This window comes from Amphimedon queenslandica, unplaced genomic scaffold (genome assembly GCF_000090795.2).
Source record: "Amphimedon queenslandica unplaced genomic scaffold, v1.1 AMPQUscaffold_13133, whole genome shotgun sequence".
In the NCBI taxonomy this organism is placed as follows: domain Eukaryota; kingdom Metazoa; phylum Porifera; class Demospongiae; order Haplosclerida; family Niphatidae; genus Amphimedon; species Amphimedon queenslandica.
In genome coordinates, this window is record NW_003546631.1 from 41632 (window position 1) to 46967 (window position 5336).

Here is a 5336-nt window from a genome sequence, read left to right on the forward strand (position 1 = left end):
CCATTACCATGTATTTAACTATTTAATAATAACTAGTGATTGTGTGGTTCTTTTATGATACTTTGATTGTTCTCTTTGGTCTGTTAAAACTTGTTACAGTATCATTTATTGGAGAATACAGGAGAAGAAGGAACCACCTCTGATGTTAACGGAGCCACATCCACTCATAATGGAGTCCCATTCACTCTTGTTAACGGTGCTTATGATCATCTTTCCCCTCCCACTGGTTATGATAAAGTTATTCATAATAATGATGAGGATGTCCCTATTTATTAACTTATAATTAACTTTAAAAGGACAAATAATGTAATTATTAATTAGTTTTTAGTTTGTGAGTGTCATTAAGTATCATTTTAGTGTATTTTTAAGTATCTAAAATAATACTAAAAAAGTAAAAGTAATAATTAACTATAACTAATATTCACTATTGGTAGTGGTTTGTGTGGTTTTTCTTTTCTGTGTCTATCAATCAATGTCTTCTTTTGATTTTTAAGAGTATCCACCAGGAGAGGAGTAGGGTATTCAGTATTAATCTCAATATATTCAAGTGATGGATGGATGAAGATAGTTTCATATAAATGTTGTACTAGTTCTATCCAGTTAGGTTGAGATGACTCTTCATTAATAATACTACACCCTATCCTCAGTAGTCTGATGGTTGTATGTGACTGTAACATGTTAGTAACAGCAGGTAGTACCTGTTCATAAAACAATGGTGTCATTATTTGTTTATTCCCTTCCTTACTACAGTTACTGCATGACTTATCTGGTTTGAAGTTCACTTTAAGTTCTGTGAGACTGTTCTTTTGAGAGATGACATTAATAAAAGTTCTTATCTCTTCATTCAGTGGAATGGATAAACTCAACTGCTGTAGACTGGTGTTGTGTCTGAGACCAGTTGTTAGGAAGGACAGGAATGAACTGGGAATACACCAACTAACAATTTCAAGGTATTTTAGTGTTTGGTTTTGTGTTAGCATGTCTTGTAGACTAGTACCCATACTGCTGGTATATACTCTCTTCTCCTCTATCTCCACACTCAGAGCTTTAAGTGCAGTATTGGTTTGTAGAATAGTAAATAGTTCAATAGCACTCTCAGCTGTGTCTAGTGGTAAAGTAAGTGTATGTAGACTGGGATGAGAGAGAAATAGAAGATGTGGTGGATATGGATCATGTAGTATCAGACAGTGTAATCCTTTGATATGTGGAAGGAGTGATGATGTCATCAGTTTAAAACTCCATACTTCTTCTCCTATCTCTAGAGCAGTTAGTGGTGTGTTCACCTCTACTATATTCAGTGATGATGGTAGGAGGTAATCATGTATGTCCAGTGAAAGAGCTTGTAATGTGTTGTTGTCCTTTAGTAACTGCTCTATTACTCCATCAGGTAGAGGAGGAGGAGGAATATCAACATACATGTATATTGTTAATAAAGTTATTGTTTTATTTCTTGTTACTCCTCTAATGACACTGATAATGGTACTTGTTATTTTACCCAATCCTCGATACCTAATCTTCATTTCTTGCAGTGTTGAATTCATTTCTATACATTTCTCAAGTTCAGTGCACTTGTCTGTGTAGCATGTATTGTCAACTGTTGGTATAGTAGGACTGCTCATTATTAAGTGCAGTATCTTCAATTGAGGAAGATTGAGGAACTGTAACAATACAAGACAGGGAACATATTGACCACCACCTAATCCACAGTAGCACTCCTGAATATTGTATAGAAGTGATGATTGTAATAATTTGTGTATTAATTCATCAGTGGAACCACCCAACCATCCCTCCAGTCTCTTACACTGGGTCTGTAGTGAGTTATTGGTTAGTCCAGCAGTGAAGACTGATAGTTCCTTGTTAGATACATGGTCCAGGTGCAAGTGATTCCATGTTGTGTTGGAATTGTTTATACAATAACTGAGACACAACAAGTCAAACAATGATAATGATACTTTATACAGACACAGTGAGTGGTTGTTGATGGATTGTGCTAATACTTGACATAATGTTGTGTTCTGTGATTCATACAGGAGTTGAAGAAGAAGAATGGGAACATTGTCAAAATCATCAGAACTGATATGATCATATAATATTGCCTCTCTTATAGCTGGCAAACTAATCTCAGGATTCTGATAGAAGTAGGAGAGATGACAAGTCTCAAATCCAAACAATGGTTTCCTCTTACACTGTAAGTCAAGTTGTTGTTTATTAAAATACTGTTGATAGCTCTCATGTTCAAGGTGAGTTAGACCTGCCACAAGCCTCAGACACATTCGAAAATGATCATCATCAAAGTGATCCTTAAACACTTCCTCTGTCTTCTTCTCATACTTAGTAACTATCCACCATGCAGCTAGAAATTCCTGTATACTCAAGTGAAGGAACTGATACTTCTCCTCATCATATTCTGTGAATCTTGTCATCAATCCAAGATAGTCTTCCTTGACTGCCTCACTCAGTGACTGTAGTTGATGTGAAGAGAATGTCATTCTTGTATTAGCCAGGTTAGTATAAGCTAATTGACACATCTCTTGTAAAGGTTTAGCTAATTGTGATGGTAATGAAGAAAGACTACCTAAAGTATGTGGGTTAATGTCATGTCTTTTAACATGTCTTCTGATAGTTTGTAGGATAAAGCTCTCATAGAGTTGAGTGAGTGTTGTTGGTAAGCGTCCTCCTTCCTTACAATAAACTAAGATGACCATGGAACAGACTAGTGGTACATAACACAATGATTGGACATCATTTCGTACTTTAAGATCATTAATGAGTTTCACTGCTAGTTGTGAGTCCTTACTGCTTTGAGTAGTTGTGAAATGGAATTTGTATTTTCCATATTTTAGTTGCCATTTGTCTTGTTCAGTGTTTTCATTAATTAGTTCTTGTGCTAGTTTTGTATCTTTTTGAAGTGTTTGTATAATTACTGTTGATATTTCGTCCTCACAAAACCCAATGACCTGAACATGTCTACTGAGAGTATCCATTTTTAAAAGTGAAGAGGATGCATAGCTACGAGAGGTAACAATTACTGAACATTGGTCTAACTTCTCTTTACAAATGATACTAGCAGCTAATGAAGACTGTCTGAGTTGATCACTTAGTTCATCCCAACCATCAAAGATTATCAGTAATCCTTCTCCATCCCTCTCCTCAAACCATTCAGGTACATTTTTATATCTATTAAGTTGACGCACAAACAGGTCAGCTAGTGAAGTAGCTGTAGCTATCTTGCTATTCCTTAAAGGACAGTAAAGTACTAAGTCATACTGTTGGTGTACAAGTGGTCCATTAGACCACATATTCAACAGTTTACGACAGAGTGTGGTCTTGCCAATACCAGGAGGACCGTCTATTACTACTCTGAGAGACAGAGAACTATCTGTGGGTTGGAGGACATCTTCAACACTTATCTCTTTGTTTTCAGTTAGCTTAACTGTTTTATCAACTTGTCCTCTTAGTATATGCCAAGCTGATTTTGCTTGTGTGCTGGAGTCTTGTTTTTCTACTAGTGCTAGTCTTCCAAAGAAATCTTTTCCAATTCTTGGTGGCCAGTCTATAGCAACAATAGGTTGGTGTTTGTAGTGTTGTCTCATATTGTCAGCATATCCTTGAACATCATCAGGTATTGAACTAATGGATGTGACATTATCAGGTATAGACTGACCTAATGTATTGAGATAAGTAAAGGTTATACAATGAGGTGAGGTATCTATGGCATTTATCATACCGAGGGCTGTAGGCCCAAGGTATGATAAGGCCATAGATACCAACATAACCATTGATATTATACATGGAACAGGATTGGAAACAGGATCACGTGAGCGCATTATGCATTGAAACCAACCTAGTTTGCTGGGAACTGGTGACTGTAATGGACTATGAATGGAGATACTTTGTGGGACTCTAGCAACTACATTGGACGACAAAGCAGGCTAGTGTAAGCCTTTATAGCTACCTCTCAAGGGTCTTTAGTGGAATTAGGCATCTATTAGTGCTTATATCTATGTTTCAAAAAGTTATGGCGTGCTAAAACAAAGGGATCTTAAGCTAGGATGCCATTTCTCTCAAACTAACAGATGCGCACCAAAACAAACATCTTAGTCCACTGTAGGATGTTAAGAAGTAGCTATAAAGCTAGATACCTTGTCATAAAACTTCCGGATATTGTCTAGAAAGTCCCACAAAGTATTTTTAACAATTCTCATTCATCTCCATTACGGAATTCAAATTTTACTCTTAATAACTACGAATTAACCAGTTCCCGGCAAACGTAACTAGGTAGTGGGTTGGTTTACGTTTCAATGCATAATGCGCTCACGTGATCCTTGTTTCCAATCCTGTTGTGTATAAATCTATGGTATTAGTAACCAATTTATACCATGTACTAAAATAAACAACTAGTTTACTTAGCAACAGCAATGCATTTTTAAACAGGAGGTGAATATTCGACCTCCGACTGTCTCGGATATTAGTAAAGGTTATACAACGAGGTGGAGATATCTATGGCATTTATCATACCGAGGGCTGTGTAGAAAACACGATATATATCATACTGTTTACCATTTATCGGTACACCGAGTTGTATAACCAACTTCTACCATGTACTAAAAATAAACAAATAGTTTACTTAGCAACAGTTAGCAACAGCAATGCATTTTTTAAACAGGAGGTGAATAAGTAAATTCCCGGGCTACTTATTGAAATTACTCATTCACCTGATTGTTGAAACTTGTTGAAATTGAGCAATCTGATTGGTCAATTACAAGTAGGCATGGTAGAATGACTATATTGATCACTGATAATGTACACACACACACTCACCTAACTGGTGTAATATAGAGGTAGCAATATCTGTTAGTGTACGATGTTGTTGGTTTATTAATACATGACATATATCAATAATATACTGCTCTGGATTAAGAGAGGATCTCAACTGTCGTTGTATCACAGACACTAATTGACTTGATTTAACAACATCAGAAGAAGCTGCTGTTTGAGTATTATTAACAGTTTCCATTGGTATCAGTTCTTTAGCATACAGTCCATTGGTTACTCTGTAAAGATTATTAGTAATAGCATCAACAAGAGTAGCATAATTCATCCTTAATATAGCACTAGGAGTGTTACCTGCAGTAGTGTATCAGTTAATGAGTGTTGTATTAAGTGTATGTTTACCTGTTATAGGACCAGGATTAGCATTACTGGTACTGACTTCCATATCATCATTAGTACTTCTTCCAGCTGTGGGATCTGTCACTTTGTCTTCAATAGTTCTAGCTAGTTCATTCTCTTTACATTGTTTCAAAGCATTAATGACATCTCTCCATGATGCTGTA